Source organism: Capra hircus (assembly GCF_001704415.2).
Source record: "Capra hircus breed San Clemente chromosome X unlocalized genomic scaffold, ASM170441v1, whole genome shotgun sequence".
Classification (NCBI taxonomy): Eukaryota; Metazoa; Chordata; class Mammalia; order Artiodactyla; family Bovidae; genus Capra; species Capra hircus.
In genome coordinates, this window is record NW_017189516.1 from 21600251 (window position 1) to 21620290 (window position 20040).

At 46.5% G+C, this 20040-nt stretch overlaps 1 long non-coding RNA gene across 1 annotated transcript; it reads right to left on the reverse strand.

Moving 5' to 3' along the window:
- Positions 1-1111: 1111 nt before the first annotated feature.
- Positions 1112-19692, reverse strand: LOC106503836. The gene is made up of 3 exons (XR_001297536.2): positions 19489-19692; positions 18729-18871; positions 1112-1436 (listed from the first exon to the last, which is right to left on the reverse strand). It is a non-coding gene; the product is annotated as an uncharacterized LOC106503836 (long non-coding RNA).
- Positions 19693-20040: the final 348 nt, after the last annotated feature.

Genomic DNA, 20040 nt, shown 5'->3' on the forward strand with positions numbered 1-20040 from the left:
TTTAATTTTTAATGTGGCTCTGGTTGATGAAATCAAGATCCAAAAAGAAACTACTGTTCCCTGATTAACCCTTCTAGCCACTGGGTGCCACTATTGATTTGTTCGGTTAACCAAACTGCCAAAAAAAAAACCCAACAAACTTTACTATGGGGGGACTCGGGGGAGGCAGAATTCTCAATATAGATTACTTTGGTAAAGCAGGAAGTGAAAACTGGACCCAAAAATGTCTGTATGTGTGTGTATATATGTATTCCCTTAGATGTATGTTACTTTTTTTTCTCCTGACTTCCTCTCATCAGACAACAACATACTTTTATGACTTTTATTTCTCTGTAGTATCTCCTCCTTGATATCAAAATTAATTTTAGGGTAATGCTTTGAAGAACTGCTTCAAAAATTACATTATGTTTCCTAAAGTCCCTTACCACTCTCAAAGAAAAAAAAACAAATATGTACAAACTCTACTGCTTCATGACGTTTGCAATCATTTATACACGTCATCGTCATCGTCAACAAATGTTTATGAAGTACCCAGTATGAACCTGGGCTGGTGAAGAGAAAACTGAACAGGTTCCTGCCAGCAAAGGGTTATATTCTCTCTTTATCGGTGGAAATATGACATATAGTCAAGAATATAAAGGTAGGGATTGTCCTGGTGGTCTAGTGGTGAGGGCTCTGCGCTTCCACTTCAGGGAGCCTGGGTTTGATCCCTTCTCTCCTTCTATATCCTCAAGTACACTTTATCTTCTTCCATGACCAAGCCCCAATTTTTTTCTGATGTGCACCCTGTTGTGTGGTCAGGGAAGGGAATTTTTAAGGAGGTGAATTATGCTTGATCTAAGCCAACCATGATGGCCTGATATTCCTTACCAAAGATTGGTGGAGTACAGCCTTGTGACCCAGTCCTAGACAATGGGTGGTGGTTGTTTAGTCACTAAGTTGTGTCCAACTCTCTGAGACCCCATGGACTGCAGCCCACCAGGCTCCTCTGTCCATGGGATTTCCCAGGCAAGGATACTGGAGTGAGTTGCATTTCCTTCTCCAGGGGATCTTCCCAAACCGGGGATCAAACCCACATCTCCTGCTTGGCAGGTGGATTATTTGCCACTAAGCCACCTGGGAAGCAGAATCTAGACAAAGAGACTGGAAGTAAACTCCACCACCCACAGAGAAGGAGGTGTCAGCTTCTTTAAACTGAACCTGTGGTGTCTTCGATTGCTTTGGTTGTCTTTAGACCAGGAGAGTCATCACCTCCGAGGACAGTGGAGCAGAGATGCTAGCCCCTCCCCACCCCTCAAAATGAACCTGCCTCAGGAGTTCTCTTGTGAGACACAGTCCCATTTTGCGAAGTCATTTCCCTGTAGTTGAAGGCACCCCGTCGGAAGCAATGGCCATGGATGCCAGCTGTGTTGTATAGTTCACTGGGGTCCAACTGCCTGTGAGGAAGACATCATCAAGCCCGTGTCAGGGATGAAGCAATGGAATCTGAAAGGTTAATACCACACCCCACGTCACCCTGGTGGAACCCTATTTTAAACACAATCAGTTCCCAATAAAGGTTTGATGGGGTTCCCTTATGGCTCAGCTGGTAAAGAATCCGTCTGCAATGTGGGAAACCTGGGTTCGATCCCTGGGTTGGGAAGTTCCCCTGGAGAAGGGAAAGGCTACTCACTCCAGTATTCTGACCTGGAGAATTTCATGGACTGTATAGTCCACGGGGTCGCAAAGAGTCGGACACGACTGAGCAACTTTCACCAGTGGCCCAGCATGGGATGCAGCTGAGTGGCTGCAGGGCACAGCCACTTGGTGGCCAGGAAACACAACTCTGTGGGGGGACACAGCCTGTCCCAAACTTCAGACAATTCCTCCACCCTCCAGCCTAAGCATCTTCCAATTCACCCCAAACAACAGTGTCCTGGGTTTCACTGAAAAGCCTCTAACCAAGTTCTTGGGTGAAGATTATCATTCAGACTGGGAAGTCCTTCCTAAGATCTGGCCTTAGTCTCCCCTATGGGAGTGCAGTTCGGGGATCCCCAGCTCCAGCATAAGACGGCCCTGTCCCCCTCCATCTCTTTAGCAGGAAGGAGAGACTATGGCCTTAGATTCAGCACCCCGCCCTCCAGGCAGAGCCACGACTGAGAAATCTCTTTGGAGACAAAGACTGCCCTGCTCCCAGTGGCCGTCAACAGCGCAAGTCCGGGAATCCCGGAGCTCCCTTTCCAGCGTCCTTCACGCTCTTTAGCCAAATGGAAAGCAAAGCCCGCTCAGCAAAGCGATGCTTCTGCCCTCCGTTCTTTTGTTCAGCGTCCATTACGGGACCGTGATGCTGGTTCAGCACGCACATTTCTCTCTGGCTAGCCATCCAGCTCCGAAGCTGGGACTTAAGGGCTGTGGGCTGTCCTTCACCTGGCGCCACACTGCAGCCCACCCTCGCCAGCTTCCCGAGGGCGGGGTTCTAGGCAAGGAGAACTGCTCTCGAGATTGCTTAAGGCCCCTGGGGAAATGACAAGGAGAAATTAATCTTCCATTGCTAATCTTCCTATGCGGCTGGATCAGAACTGTTGCCTGCAGGAGATCGTTGCCTGGCTTCCACGGGCGCCCGGGGTCCCCCCACGCTGCTGACAGGCAGGGGGCCAGGCGGACCGAGGTCAGGAGGCTGCACGGGGTGTGATTCTCACACACCTTGCCCTGGGTCCCGTGGCAGAATTCCCCACGTTAGGACCCAGTCACTGGTATGTGACCTTGATCGTCCGCGTACACCTATCCCTCCAGATGTACAGTGTCTGGACCCCTTTTCAGCCTCTACTTACGTGTGCTCCTTCTGGGCTTCAGATACTCACCCTCTTCCCACCCCAAGGCCTGGACGTGGGCTGGGCCCTCTGCCTGGAGTTCTTATTTGTCACAGGTGTAATGCCTTTCATGGCATGTCCCTGGCAGACCATGAGGGCAGGTATCTTATCTGTCTAGTTTGCCTCGGGTACCTAGCACAGTGCCCAGTGTGAACTGAATACTCAGAAATAGGTGTTGGATGAAGGCAAACATTCTTGGAGCTTAAGATGTACAAAGCATGGTCTTGGGCACTGCCGAGATGCAGAATGAACACATCATCATCACCACCAGAGCTAATTCACTTCATCTGCAACTAATGACCCCAAGGATTGCAAGTGTGCTTAGTCACTTCAGTCGTGTCCGACTCTGCGCGACCCCATGGACCGTAGCCCACCAGGCTCCTCTGTCCATGGGATTCTCCAGGCAAGAGTACTGGAGTGGGTTGCCGTGCCCACCTCCGGGGGATCTTCCCGACCCAGGGATCGAACCCAGGTTTCTTACGTCTCCTGCATTGGCAGGTGAGTTCTTTACCACTAAGTGCCACCTAGAAAGCCCCAGATCCCAAGGATTAGGTATAATTTAGTCTCTCCATTTAGGAGAAGGCAATGGCACCCCACTCCAGTACTCTTGCCTGGAAAATCCCATGGACGGAGGAGCCTGATAGGCTGCAGTCCATGGGGTTGCTAAGAGTCAGACACAACTGAGTGACTTCACTTTCACCTTTCACTTTCATGCACTGGAGAAGGAAATGGCAACCCACTCCAGTGTTCTTGCCTGGAGAATCCCAGGGACGGGGGAGCCTGGTGGGCTGCCGTCTCTGGGGTCGCACAGAGTCGGACACGACTGAAGTGACTTAGCAGTAGCAGTCTCTCCATTTCGGGAGAAGAAACTGAGGCACAGACATGTTAAGAAACTTGCTCGATGCAAGTCATCCATTCCAGAACATACGCTTGTGACCCCTATGCTGTCATGCCTTCCAAATTATATGCCCTCTTGGGTGGCTCCACATGCCTCCCTAAGTAGACCGTTCCCTGTTTTAGGGCAGGACAGGCCTTTCATCTCGTTGGTATTTTCCCCTAGCTGGGAGCCATCCAGGCTCTCAGTAAATACCAGTTAACAATCGTACCTGATTCAGTCAAAAGAAAATCACAAGCTTAGTTTTCATGGACTTGCTTTCTAAGACAAAACGAGATAGGAAGTGAAAAAGAAAAATATGTTACAGGGGAATCAGGGATTTGCCTCCCGCATTGGATAGATTCTTATCCTTTTCCTTCAGAGCTTGCTGCTTTTGTAAAACTGAAGCGAGAAAGAAGGAAATAGAGGTTGGAACATTAGTGAAGCAGGTCAGAGATTTGCCTGTGATCTCCAAGGCTGCGTGTGTTCCTTGATCTATAAGTCTGAGAATTCCCAGGAGGGGCCTTGTTCATCCCACGTGGAATTTGGCGAGGGGCAAGAACAGGACAGGGAGTTGACAGGGCAGGGGCAGCGTGCTGCTCCTAGATTTGCCAGTCTGCTGCAGAGAAGCCTGACTCACTGTCTCTGTGACTGGGAAATTAGGATGCAGGCGCCACTGACCTTGGCACCCTGAGCAACAGTATCTGTTAAGACTGCATTGGGTGCAAGTAACTGAGCACTTTGTGAATGGCATCCTCAACAAACCCAAGGGTTAGTTTCCTCACAAAAGAAGTCTAGAATTCGACGTCTATAGATATGAGCTCAGTGCCTTAATACATCAGGGACAGCGTTTCTGTGATCCTCCTGGTCTTCCCTTCTGGCCTCAAGACAGCTGCTGCAGCTCTAAGAGCATGTTCATGGTCAAGGCAGGAAGGCGGGGGAGGTGTGCCAGCAGCAAAAATATCTGTTCCTTTTATAAAGAAGTGAAAGCTTTCCAAGAAACCTTCCAAAAGGCTTTGGCTTATGAGCCAATACCTGGCAGTGGATCACGTGGCCAACCATAATTGTGAAGGGAGCCGGAAGAGAGAGCTTTCAGGCCTTTCACTTTATACACCAGGGAAGCGGGTTGGGAATGGGGCTTGGCTGGGGTTCTTCCGAAAGCTGAGCCTGAGCTGAGGATTTGGGTGCACATTGCTTATTCGGAAGGTGACCCGCGTGGTGAGGGAGTGGAAAGATGAGATGAAGAGGGAAGCCCATTCTAGGGGTGTTGATGAGCAAGTTACCCTGAGGGTGGCAGCTCCCTCCCACCCAAGACCCCGAGAGGCCATGTGGGACACATGTCAGAACACATCTCCCGCTCCAAACACCCAACTCGGGTTTAGCTGGGTTGAGCATTTCCCCAGGATGCTCACTCTGTGGCATTTCCAGGTTGTATGCTTCCAGCAAGATCCTTGCTGCCAAAGGAAGTCCACAGGCTGAGAAGGAAAGAGAAGCAAGCCCTGTAAGCTCTCTAGAAACAGCTCAGTGCAACTGCAGGCGAACTCAGAGGTGGGCCGAGGGGATCCAGAGATGGGTATCCACAGTGTCTGCTCTGGCCCCTGACACTGCCTGAGTGACCCACTGGTTACCCCTGCTGTCCCTCCCAACTCCACCCCCCAGGGCCCCTCCCTTCAGCCCTTTTCCTTCTAGGTCCTTCTCTACATCCATCCTCTCCCCTCCCCCACCCACCCTCAAATAGGCCCTTGGGTACTCCAGAAAGAGTGTAATAAACTTACACATTAATATTATATTAATATATCAATAATGTGCTCAATCACTCAGTTGTGTCCATGGGATTCTCCAGTTAAGAATACTGGAGTGGGTTGTCATGCCCTCCTCCATGGTTCTTCCCGACCAAGGGATTGAACTTGAGTCTCTTACATCTCCTGCATTGCAGGTGAATTCTTTACCCACTGAGCCACAGAGGAAGCCCTATATCAATAACAATAGTGTATATAAGGCCCCTTGAGTTCACCATGAACCTTTATATGCATTATTTTGTTTAAAACTCACAATGTTGCCTAGCGATGAATCTGAGGCTCAGAGAAGTTAAGTAACTTGCCCAGAGATACTCAGCTAATATCAATACATGGACCAAACTGGGTAACTTCTAAATGCTAATACTCCAATATCAAGCTATTCCTACCCCACCCCCAATGATGCCTTCTATTTTCCTGTCCTGAGTATGCGGTCAATAAATATTTGTTTTTAAAGGACTTTTGCACCCCTCCAAAAAAATTGCTACTTGTGGGAACTGTAGACGTGGGAGAGTCTGCTGTGCTGTGCTTAGTCACTTAGCTGTGTCCGACTCTTTGCAATCCCATGGATTGTGGCCTTCCAGGCTCCTCTGTCGATGGGGATTGTCCAGGCAAGAGTACTGGAGTGGGTTGCCACGCTCTCCTCCAGGAGATCTTCCCAACTCAGGGACTGAACCCAGGTCTGATGCATTGCAGGCGGATTCTTCACCATCTGAGCCACGAGGCAAAGCCAAGACTACTGGATTGGGTAGCCTATCCCTTCTCCACAGCATCTTCCTGACCCAGGAATCCGTGTCTCCTGCAGAGCAGGTAGACTCTTTTACCAGCTGAGCTACCAGGGAAGCGGGAGAGTCTGCTAGGAAACACGTTCTAGAATAAAATCCAAACTAGCCAATAGGGCCCTGCACTGTCTAATAGTTGCCCACCTTTCCTTTCATCTCATCTTTCTCCTTCTGTCTACCTGCCTTCACTTTCCCAAGTCACATCCTGCACTAATTATACTCCTATGCCTTGAATAAGCCATGCTCTCTCCTGCCTGGTTTTGCTGTTCCCTCTGTCTAAAATACTCTTCCCCTGGCCCTATTATTACTGACTCTGACTCATCCTGAAGCTCTCAGGTTAAATGTTACCTCTGTTGTTAAGATAGGAGTTCTCCCCATCCCACCCCCCAAAAAACTATTCTTTTCTCCCTTGATTAAAAAAAAAAAAAAAAACTTTAACTTTTTAACTGAACCCATGGTTTGCCAAAATAAGATGTACATTTCCCAGTTAGATATGACCATGTGACAAAGTTCTGGCCAATAAGGGGTAAGATGAGACAGTGGATACAATTTACAGAAAGTGTCCTTAATGTGGCAGTCTGCCCTCAGAAGACTGCCTCTTCGCTGCCAGCTGGAATGGGCCCCAGAAGGCCGGGGCTCAAGCAGAGGAGACCAGGGATGTTGCAAGCTACATAGAGAAGCCTCACATCCAACGTGGTGAGGAGCCATAGGATAGCCATAGCCCAGGAGGCCTGGAGGCCAACAGCATTCTCAAGCATGCGGAAACAGCTGTGTAAATGTCTCCATTCCCAAGATCGACACAGAAATGGCTGAGGCTGGAAAACCAAAAGGCCTCTGGGTAGCAGTGAGGAGACTAGAGAGGACCACAGGAACCAGAGACCGTGGCAGCTCTAAAATGATTAGCAGCCAATGCAAGAAGAAAGAGAGGGTGTAGCTGACTGTATTTGGAAAGCAGCCTATACAACACTGATGAATTCACATGCTCTTCTAGACTGTGCCATTAACACCCCCTCCCCAAGAAGTAGTCTTCCTCTCCAACTCTTGAAGTTGGGCAGGCTTTTGTGACCACCTTGACAAACGGAATGTGATGACGTGATACCACACGATTTTTAAGGGCTAAGTCATGGAAGGCCAAGTGGCGCACTCCAACCCCTCTCCTCTTCATTTACCCTTGGAGCCCAGCTGCCATGCTGTGAGGAAGCCCAGACCACAGGCAGAGGTCATGTATAGGTGTTTCAGCTGACAGCCCCAGATGAGGTCTCAGATGACACCCTGCAACCACAGTCTGAGGGGGCCGTGGAGTGATGCCAACCCTCAGTCCTCAGGCCACCCCAGCTGACATCAAAGAGCTGTCCCTGCCAAGCCCTGCTCAAATCACAGATTTTATTGGAAAAATAAATACTGTGCTTATTTTGAGTTTTGGAGAGGTTTGCTATGCATCTAGAGGTGAATAATCCAATTGGGCAGAAGTCAGGGAGTACCAGGAAATGGCAACCCACTCCAGTATTCTTGCCTGGAGAATCCCAGGGACAGAGGAGCCTCGTGGGCTGCCATCTATGGGGTCGCACAGAGTCAGACACGACTGAAGCGACTTAGCAGCAGCAGCAGCAGCAGCAGGGAGTACCAGCAGCGGCCTGTAGGACCAGGGGCCAGCCCTTGATTACCCCTCGGAGAAGGGAAAGGAAGAGGTGAGGATGAGGGAGGGCCGCATTTACCCTGAGAGGGACTACCTCTAAACAAGAAGTGCTGAGCTGGATTGAACTGGCATGCTGACAGTTTCCACCATCAGTGGAAATAAGAGTTCAAGAGCCAAGGTAATTCTAGTTAATTCTGGAGCTTTATAACCAGTGGAGCGGAATTCCTTCCCCCTGCCCTGCCCTCCATTCCTCTCCCACCCTCACTGGCCCCCCCACTAGTGGATGCTTGTTTTAAAAAACTCATGTTAAAAGAAACTTAGAGACTGCAAAAAAAAGAAGAAGAAAAAGTAAGTAAAAAGGAAAAGGAAAATAAAGGGCATTCGTCTCTGTACACTAGACTTTGTCACCAAGCAGAAATTCCTACGCACTTTACAATTTGGGGCTTCTAGTCCTGGAACAGTCACTAAGTTCATACATATAAAGACTGGGATTGCAGCATCCCTTCCAGCAAGCAGTTATGATTCCGCAGGGCCAAGTCATGGCTCCTGGAACCAAGTGGGTCCCTACTGAGCTCATCCCAGCTCACCTGAGGCTTCTGGCCACGGGAGAGATGGGGAAAGATCCATGCTGGGGGGAGAGGCCATCCAGCTCCATTCTCAGTGGGCATAGGGGGCATTCAAGGCCGAGCAGCCACTCCACCTGTTTGCATCCCCTCTCCTTGGCCTCTGCACAGAGGGCCACATACTGGCCCAGTGGTTTTGTGGACGATCCAGGCAGAAGGCGGCGGGAAGGACCACATGTGCCTCCAGGCATCCCAGCCTTCCAGTTCTGAGACTGATGTTTCAAGACTCAATAGTTTGGGGAAGGCAATCTTGCTGCAAGAATGCCTATGGTTATCTACATCTTACATTTTTACAAAATATATCTTTTTTTACTTTGAGACACCTGAAACAACTCTCTGTCCTCAAACACACCTTTGGAACTCTTTGGCTTCCTCTGCGTACAAGCCGAGCAGTGCCGGATTTTTTTCTCACTCCCACAGAGTAGGGGCATATTCTCCAGAATAACACATGGTTGTCATTAACGCTCGTGGTGTTTGGGGTTTGGTGTAAACCCACATTTTATCCATTGAACTATTTCTTTTTTTTTTTCCAAAATAGTGAAAAGAAGTACAAAACACAAAAGCAATTACATGACTTAACTTTCCATCTCTGTCAAGCCGTGATTAAAAGTGGAAAATAATACTAGCACTTAGGTTTCTTTTTGGAAAGGCAAGAAGAAAAGGCAATTTGTTGTGATGGTTGTTTTTTAAATGCCATAAACTACCAGCAAAGAAAAGTGGAGAGAATGATGGGGGTGCCTGAGAGCACAGGAGCTAAAATGAAAGGCCTTTTTCTTGAGGGATGAGGGTTTGGTGAGCACTCAGGTCCTAGAGAAATGGGAGATGTTTCCCATTGTGAAGCTTGGGGTTGTCATTTAGCTTCTGATGGCTCACTCTTCTCTGGCAGCGTCCAAGAGAGAATGCTGTGATTGCGTGATTGACAATAAGAAATATAGATTTGGTCTTCATCCCTTTCTGGCACAGAGCTCCTAAAACCCTTGGAATTTCTTAAGTGCTCAGAGTGATAAAGGTGTCTTTTATTCTGTTAATGAGATGACTTTTGGACTCCTTATTAAGGATAGGAGCAGGTCACCAGAGGAACCAACCCTGTGATTGGAAGCTTGGAATTTTCATTCCTATCCCCTGATCTCCTGGGAGGGAAGAGGGGCTGGAAGCTGAATCACTCGTTGATGGCCAGTGATTTAATCAATCGTGCCTGTGTAATGAAACCCCATAACCCAAAAGGACAGGGTTTAGGAGAGCCTCCGGGCTGGTGAACACGTGGAGAAGTGGGGAGAGTGGTAAGTCCAGGGAGGGCATGGATGCTCCTTGTCCTTTCCACACACCTGTCCTATGCATTTCTTCCCTCTGCCTGTTCCTGACATACCTTTTTATAATAAACCGGTTATCTAGTAAGTAAAAGGTTTCTCTGAGTTCTGTGAGCTGCTCTAGCAAATTAATCAAACCTGAGGAGGAGGCTGAGGGAGGCTCTGACTTAGAGCTAGTAGGTTAGAAGCACAGGTGACAACTTGGACTTGCAGGTGGAGGGCTGTCTTGCGGGATTGAGCCCTTAACCTGAGGGATCTGTTTCTCTCTCCGGGTAGATGGGGTCAGAATTCAGCTGAATTGTTGGATACCCAGCTGGTGTCCCAGGCACTGCTTGTTGTTGCAGCGGTGGGGGGCACCCCTCTCCCTCCATGCGTTGGAATTGAGATCTGGGCACTTCTCACTCGTCGAGTCTATACCAATGAGAGGGATGAACGAGCCTCTCATTCACCAGCCAACCCTGTATGATCTACTCTAGATTCCCAGAACACTTTTAAAAGTAAGCTGGCCGAGGTCCTCCCATGGCCATTCAGCTCTGCTCTATCCACTTTCATATGTTCTGATTTGGATCGGTTGCCCTGGCCACAGTTTAGGCCTTCTGAGGTCTCCTACATGTCTGTGATCCTTGGGAAGGTGGTAAAGGACTATCCCAGTGAAAGTAAGGAGGCAGAAAGTGAAAGTGAAGTCGCTCAGTCATGCCCGACTCTTTGCGACCCCATGGACAGTGGCCTGCACCAAGCTCCTCCGTCCATGGGATTTTCCAGGCAAGAGTACTGGAGTGGGTTGCCATTTCCTTCTCCAGGGAATCTTCCCAACCCAGGGATCGAACCCAGGTCTCCCGCATTGTAGACAGACGCTTTACCGTCTGAGCCACCAGGGAAGTACAAAGAGGCAGAGGTTTCCATAATTCTGCATCACACAGGACTGCATTCAGCTGCCCATAAGAGAAACTCAACAACTGTGGTTGTTAGCTTAATGGCAAAGGCCCTGATTTATCTCAGGCAATAAGGAGTCAGGGTAATCGAGTCCAGGTCTAGGAGGGTGGCCCACAAAGGCCAAGAAGAAACCAAGGCCTGTCTGTCTCCCCAGCCCCTCACTCCAGCCAAAGGAAATGCAACAGAAGATGCAATGCCAGCTAACTTCTGACTGTGTCCCCCTGGCTACAATGGAATCACATGGCCATCTCTCATGCACAGATATACAAGAAGGTGGGTTATTGGAGGAAGAGCCTTGCTCTAAAGGACTGTCAGTGAGGAGAGTTGAAATGTGTGTTTAGGGACCCAACAACCTACCATACCTGCCCTGGTCTCTTTTGGACTGAGGGTTTCTTTCTTTTTTGAATGAGATGTAGTTGCCATATAACATTATATTAGTTTCAAGTAAAAAACATAATGATTCCATATTTATATATACTGAAAATGATCAGTACAATGTAAGTCTAGTTAACATTCATTACCATTGATAGTTACACAATCTTTTTCTGATGATGAGACATTTTAAGAGCCATTCTCTTAGCAACTTTCAAGTCCTGCAATGCAGTATTATTAACCAGAGCTACCATGCTGTAGTTACATCCCATGACTTACTTATTTTATAGCTGGAAGTCTGTACCTTTCGACCTCCTTCAACTCATTTTGCCTTCCCCCTCATCCCCTGCCTCTGGCAACCACCAATCTGTTCTCTATGCGTTTTGTTTTGTTTTTTAGACTCCACATATGTGACATCATACAGTATTTGTCTTTCTCTGTCAGGCTTATCTTACTTGGCACAGTGCCCTTAAGGTCCATCCATGCTGTCACAAATGGCGAGATTTCCTTCTTTTTTAATAGCTGAATAGTATTCCAGTGTGTGTGTGTGTGTGTGTGTGTGTGTGTGTGTGTGTGTGTGTGTGTGTATCACACCTTCTTTAATAATGGTACATTTACGCTCTGCTTCAGCCAATAGGTTGGACCACATGCAATTCAGAAATAGATCCTACCCAAACTCCTCAGGATGTTTCTTAAGTCTTATTTTACCACTGATATAGAATTGGAGAGGGAAAAAAGTTGTGCTTGTTTTGTTGATTGAGGGGCTGGAATGGGAGGGAAGTTTCCTATCAAATAAAGGGGGGCTGAGAAACACTTAAATGAGAAACTTTACACCTCTGCCAATCTCAATTCGTATACTAAGACTATTCAGCATCCAAAGAATCTCTGAGTTAATCAGCTTGTTTCTAGAGTAGTAAAAACTGCTTTCCATTACAAGTCATAGAAACCCCACGTGAAAACCAGCTTACATACTGATTGGGGGATGTATTGGCTCACATAACCTTAAAGTCCAGAGTTAAGATCTGGCTGGCTTCAGGAAAGCTTTGATCCAGCAGCACTGTGATATCTCCAATGCCTTAGTACCCTCTCCCACACTTCACTGTTCTACCATCCGAGGCACAGACTTCTTCCTTAGGTTTGCTCCCCAAGGCAGACGCTATTGATGCCCCATTCCTTATCCCTTTGGCCTGCTTGAGTTCATTGGCAGCTATCGGAGACAGTTCACTGTACTCTGACAACTTCCCTTCTGCAGTGTTCATGTATTTTGATGCTCTGCCTGGATACCTTCTCTTGCAACAAGGGAGCAGGTTGGGAATTGAAACTAGGGAGACATCCCCTCTCTCTGTAGCTACATATGTGGCTTGCATTATATTTCTATTGGATAGTGGTGATATAGATTCTATAGCAAACTACAGCGTGTGCACCAAATCTGGCTCACCACCTGTTTTTGTAAATAAAGTTTTCTTGGAACCTAGCCACATCCATTCACTTATATATTGTTTGTGGCTGCTTTGTCTGCAAGGGCAGAGTTTAGTAGTCACAACACAAACCATGTGGCCCACAAAGCCTAAAATTTTTCTTCTCTGGGCCGTTATAGAAAAAGTGTGCTGATCCTGGGAAATTTTCTAGGCTGCAAAAATATTACTGGCTTTCAGAAAAGAAGAAAGGTTTGGTTATGTGGGGAATATATGAAAAATACATATTTAAAACGTATGTGGGCTTCCCAGGTGGCTCAGTGGTAAAGAATCTGCCTGCAATGCAGGAGATGCAAGTTCGACCCCTGGGTTGGGAAGATCCCCTGGAGAAGGAAATGGCAAGCCACTCCAGTATTCTTGCATGGGAAATCCCATGGACAGAGGAATCTGGAGGGCTACAGTCCATGGGGTTACAAAGAGTCAGACATGACTTAGTGACTAAACAACAACAACAATATGTGTGCATGCACGTCATATGCAACTGGCGAGTATGTGTGTGTGTTTGGGGATGGAAAGAGAAGACGGCAGCCATGTGGAAATGAATGCAGACTGCGATGTGGACACCTCAGCAAGACATTGAAGTCCTGCTTCCAAGTGATGACAGACGACATAAATTTTGACTAAAATGAAAAGTGCTTCTAACACACTCTTAACAACTTGCCAGAGAAGTAGAAAAAAATATTCTTATTAGGCTCAGGGTGGCAAAGGAACTCCCTCAAAGTCACACCGCTTGTGAGTAATAGAGCCTGATCTCTGACCTTTTTTTTTCCAATTAAAAAAAAAAAATGTTGCTAACCATGCTGCACAGCATATGGGAGATCTTAGTTCCCTGACAAAGGATCCAATCCATGGCCCCTGCATTGGAAGTTCACAGTCTTAACCACTGGACTGCAAAGGAAGTTCCTCCCATCTTCTTTTTTAAAGAAGCCATCTACCTTAGATGGCCAAAAAGCACTTGAAAAGATGCTCAACATCACTAATTATCAGGGAAATGCAAATCAAAACTACAATGAGTATCATGTCACATGGGTCAGATGACCATCAACAAAACATCTACAAACAATAAGTGCTGGCGAGACTGTGGAGAAAAGAGAATCTGTCTGCACTGTTGGTGGGAATATAAATTGGTGTAGCCACTATGGAGAACAGTATGGAGGTTCCTAAAAAAAAAACCTAAAAATAGAGCTGCCATATGATCCAGCAATCCCACTCCTGGGCATATATCCAGAGAAAATCATAATTCAAAAACATACATGCTCTCAATATTCACTGCTGTACAAAAAAGGTCTTAATGGCCTGGATAACCATGATGGTGTCATCATTCACCTAGAACCAGACATCCTGGAGTGTAAAGTCAAGGGGGCCTTAAGAAGCATCACTACGAACAAAGCTAGTGGAGGTGATGGAATTCCAGTTGAGCTGTTTCAAATCCTAGAAGATGATGCAGTTAAAGTGCTGCATTCAATATGCCAGCAAATTTGGAAAACTCAGCTGTGGCCACAGGACGGGAAAAGGTCAGTTTTCATTCCAGTCCCAAAGAAAGGCAATGCCAAAGAATGTTCAAACTATTGTACAATTGCTCTAAATTCATATGCTAGCAAGGTAATGCTCAAAATCCTCCAAGCTAAGCTTCAACAGTATGTGAACCGAAAACTTCCAGATGTACAAGCTGGGTTGAGAAAAGGCAGAGGAACAAGAGATCAAATTGCCAATATCCCCTGGATCATAGGAAAAGCAAGGGAATTCCAGAAAAATATCTACTTCTGCTGCACTGACTACACTAAAGTCTTTGACTGCGTGGATCACAACAAACAGTGGAAAATTCTTCAAGAAATGGAAATACTAGACCATCTTAACTGCCGCCTGCAAAACCTATATGCAGGTCAAGAAGCAACAGTCAGAACTGGACAGGGAACAACTGACTGGTTCAAAACTGGGAAAGGAGTACATCAAGGCTGTGTATTGTCACCTGGCTTATTTAACTTATATGCAGAGTACATCATGTGAAATGCCAGGCTGGATGAAGCTCAAGCTGGAATCAAGACTACCAGGAGAAATATCAATAACCTCAGATATGCCACCCTTATGGCAGAAAGCAAAGAGGAATTAAAGAGCCTCTTGATGAGGGTGAAAGAGGAGAGTGAAAAAGCTAGCTTACAACTTAACATTTAAAAACTAAGATCATGGCATCCAGTCCCATCACTTCATGGCAAATAATTGGGGAAAAAATGGAAACAGTGACAGACTTTATTTTCTTGGGCTCCAAAATCACTGCAGACGGGGACTGCAGCCATGAAATTAAAAGATGCTCCTTAAAAAATAGCTATGACAAACCTAGACAGCATATTAAAAAGCAGAGACATCACCTTGCTAACAAAGGTCCATATAGTCAAGGAAAGTGAAAGTGTAGTCACTCAGTTGTGTCCAACTGTTTTCGACTCCATGAACTATAGTCCTCCAGGCTTCTCTGTCCATGGAATTCTCCAGGCAAGAATACTGGAATGGGTTGCCATTCCTTTTTCCAGGGGGATCTTCCCAACCCAGGGATAGTACTCTGATCTCCAGCATTGCAGGTAGATTCTTTACCATCTGAACCATCAGGGAAGCCCTCATAGTTTTTCCAGTACAGATGTGAGAATTGGACCATAAAGAAGGCTGAGGGCCAAAGTATTGATGCTTTCAAACTGTGGTGCTGGGGAATACTCTTGAGAGTATTCCTTCCCCACAGCAAGGGGGTCAAACCAGTCAATCCTAAAGGAAATCAACCCTGAATATTCATTGGGAGGACTAATGCTGAAGCTGAAGCTCCAATATTTTGGCCACCTGATATGTAGAGCCGACTCACTGGAAAAGACCCTGATGCTGGGAAAGATTGAAGGCAGGAGGAGAAGACGACAGAGGATGAGATGGTTGGATGGCATCATCGACTCAACGGAAATGAGCTTGAGCAAACTCCGAGAGACAGTGACGTGTAGGGAAGCCTGGAGTGCTCCAGCCCATGGGGTAGCAATGAATCACACACGACTGAGCAACTGAACAACAATATTCATTGCAGTACTATTTACAATACCCAAGACATGGAAGCAACTTAAATGTCCATCAACAGAGGAATGGATAAAGGAGATATGGTACATATATACAATGGAAAATTACTTAGCCATAGAAATGAACAAAAAAATGCCATCTGCAGCAACATGGATGGACCTAGAGTGTCATATTGAGTAAAGTAACTCAGACAGAAAAAGACAAACATCGTACGATATCACTTAGAAGTGAAATCTAAAAAATGGTACAAACGAACTTATTTAGAAAACAGAGTTATAGATGAAAACAAACTTATGGTTACCGGGGTAAGGGGGGGCAGGGATAAATTTGGGAGATTGGGGTTGTCATACACACACAGTGTGTGCTTAGTCACTCAGTAGAGTCTGACTCTTTGTGACCCTATGGACTGCAGCTGCCAGGCTCCTCTGTCCATGGGATTCTCCAGGAAAGAATATGGAAGTGGGTAGCCATTCCCTCTCCAGGAGATCTTTTCGATCCAGAGATTGAACCCGAGTCTCCTGCATTGTAGGTGGATTATTTACCATCTAAGCCACCAGAGAAGCTCCATATATACACTGCTGCTGCTGCTGCTGCTAAGTCGCTTCAGTCGTGTCCGACTCTGTGTGACCCCGTGGACTGCAGCCTACCAGGCTCCTCCGTCCATGGGATTTGCCAGGCAAGAGTACTGGAGTGGGTTGCCATTGCCTTCTCCGCATATATACACTACTATATATATAAAACAGGTAACAAATAAGGACCTACTGTATTGTACAGGGAATTTCACTCAATACTCTGTAATGACCTATATGGGAAAAAATCCAAAAAAGAGTGGATATATGTATAACTGAATCACTTTGCTGTATAGCAGAAAGTTACATAGCATTGCAAATCAACTATACTCCAATGAAAATTTTTAAAACATAAAAGAAACCATCTTAAACCTCCTCCTCCCTCCAAAAAAAGATTACCAATTAAAGATGATACAGTACAGCTCTTATTTCACTCTGCCCAGAACAGTCGCATACTCCTTCTGATACCACCCCTACCACCTTTGGTGAATAACTCTAGCCTTGGGTGTCTGGTGTGTGGCCATAACGACCCCTCAAGAATTCACACATAAACTGCTGCTGCTGCTAAGTTGCTTCAGTCGTGTCTGACTCTGTGCAACCCCAGAGATGGCAGCCCACCAGGCTCCTCCATCCATGGGACTTTCCAGGCAAGAGTACTGGAGTGGGGTGCCATTGCCTTCTCCACAGACATAAACTAGGCTAGAGCTAATCTACTTCCTCCTGGATGGAGCAGTTGGCTCAAGGGGTAGGCATGTGACTCAAGCCTGGCCAATTGGAGAGCTTTCTCAGAATTTTCTAGGTAGCTGTTAAGAGTATAAACCTGGCCTTTTTATTCCACTTACTATTGCTATGGGACAAATTATGTCAAAGCACAGCAGCATAAAACAACCATTTATCGTGCTCGCAGGTTCTGTGGGTCAGGAATTCTGATGGGGCACAGTGGGGAGGACTTGTCCCTATTCCCCAACATCTGGGCCTCAACAGGGAGGACTCAATGGCTGGGGGCCAGAGTCATGTGGAGGCAGCATTGCTCCTATGTGGTGGTTGATGCTGGCTGTTAGATGGGACTTTAGCTGGGATTCTTGGCCAGAACACTTTCATGTGTTCTCTCCATGTAGCGTGGGCTTCCTGACAGCATGGTAGCCTTGGACTTCTGCCACTGCAGCTCAGGACACCGAACGCAATTTTTCCAGCAAACAAGGCAGAAACTGTACTGTCCTTTATGACCTAGCCTAGTCACATGGTGTCACTTGCATCATCGTCACAGGCCCACACAGATTCAAAGGCAGAAAAACACAGACCCTACCTCTCAATGGGAGCAATGTCAAAGTCACACTGTTAGACGAGCAGCTGGGATGGGAGATACTGTTGTCATCACCTTTGGAAAATATAATCTGGCATTCTCTTGGTAGTCATTTTCTCTACAAAAACAAGGCCAAGTGCCTCAGTGAGAGGCTATGGAGACAGGATCTGGCAGGTGAGGCCCTGGTTCCTAGAATCACTCTGTAGATGTTACAAGCTGCCCCAGTCATTTGATCCCAAAAATTTCCATTGGGCTTAGAAAAACTTTAAACAGGTTTCTAACCATGAGTCTGGCTGATAAAATAAATAATTATTGATATAGAAACTGAGAGAAGACTTCATTCATTCACCAAATATACATAAACATGTACACATGGTAATGTGCTAAGTACTGTGGGAGAGACAACACGGTGAGTAAGACACATTCCCTGAGTCACCCACACGGGGTTTACATGCTATGTTACCTCAGGTTGTCAAAACAGAATACCAGAGACTGGGTGGCTTAAACAAGAGAAATTTATCGTCTTATGGTTCTGGAGGCTGGTAGCCCATGATCAAGGTGTTGACAGGTCTGGTTTCTTCCAAGGCCTCTCTCCTTGGCCACCTTCTCGCTGGGTCCTGTCACAGCCTTTCCCCTGTGTATCTAAATGTCCTTCTCTTATAAGGATACCAGCCAGTTTGGATTAGGGCTCCCTTAATGGCCTCATTTCTATTTAATCACCTCATTAACAGCCGTATTTCCTAAAGCATTCACAATCTGAGGGGTTGGGGGGGGGTCAGGCTGCAACATTATGAATTTGAGGGGGTACAATTCACTCCATGGGCTTCACTGGTGGCTCAGATGGTAAAGAATCTGCCTGCAATGCAGGAGACCTGGGTTCGATCCCTGGGCTGGGAAGATCCCCTGGAGGAGGGCATGGCCACCCACTCCAGTATTCTTGCCTGGACAATCCCATGGACAGAGGAGCCTGGCGGGCTACAGACCATGGGGTCACCAAGAGTCAGACACGACTGAGTGACTAACGCTTTCACACACTTCACACAATTCAGTCCATAACACAGGCTTTCAGGGATGATAATTCTGAGAGACTGGAGTATTATCCAGTAAATATTTATTCCCATTCCCCCTCCCTCTTGGGCTGTGGTCCTCCCCTGCTCCACTGACCTTGGACTTGAGTCTGTGACTTGCTGTAACCAACGGAGAGTGAGCAGGTGTGATGCCAGCCAAGACTTTAAAGGTGCTTGCATTGTTTGGCTTGCCTTTTGCTCTCTGGTTATCTACCGGAAGATGAGGATGCACCCAGGAAGCTGCTGGCCCAAAGAAAATGAAGAGACACGTGGAGCAGACCTGGACCCAAGCTACAGCATGCAGCCAAACTCAGCTGAGATCAACAGAACCCCCACCCCATGAGCAGGAAATAAACATTTAAAGCTACTGAGTTCGGGTGTGCTTAAAACTTTTGTTACACAGCATGACTGCAGCAATAGCTGACTAATGTGATAAGTAATAAAGTAAATTACTATGTCATGTAGACAAAAAGTCTTTCCTCTGTGCTGAACTTTATTTTACCAAAGATTTCAAATAGATAGAACTCCTTTTTTTTTTTTTCCTAATGGTTAAACAGACAAGCCATAAATTATTTTGATTATCTAACATACTTGACAGGGAGGAGAAGATTTTTCCAAACAGACTGCATATGTTTTTACTTTCAGGAGGATTATTAGTATTTTGTGAGTGTCAGCAAGGCACTAAGTGCTGACCTGGGATTCCAGGAAGCGTAGTTCATGCCCAGAAACCTCAATACTGGAGTCACCTAAGGACCATCAGACAGATGAGGTCATAAGCTAAGAATGTCTTAAATATGTGAAAAGATTGTGAGTAATTATGTAATTATGCTGGTGATTAAAAGCCCAGGCTCACATACCTTCAGTCTCAGGTATGGTTCCCTACATATCTCCAAATTGAAATTTCTCAAAGCTTTCATAGCTCTGGTATGTCCAGTTTCTTATTTCTAATCCTAGGAATCTGTTCCAAGGTTGGAGGGACATCTTCCGCCCTACGGGGTCCAAACATCGGTAGCGCCATTTATCCATTCTTACTTTCCTGATAACCTGCCAGGATCCAAGATTTATAATCAACTGCATGGGATTTTGAACATTAGTTGAAATTACACTTTATATGGCCTGCAGATCATCTGTTTTATTTCATTTAGGCTCACCGGTTTATACTGCATCTCTAAGCAAAGGTCACGACCTCTTTCGAAAAGGGCTCAACGGAAGGGAAAATAGCAAGTCTACGTGTTGAAGTAAAAGAATTTGGTTCATAAAATAAAACTAAGGCGACAGAAGGCAAAGGGAGTTTCCGCTGTTTGAAAAGGGGCTTTCTCAGCACAAGCTTGGAAAAAAATGTTGATGATTTATGCAAATTAGAGAGGAAATGTGCCCCAAGGGATCTTGGCACAAAAGCTCAAGTCGGA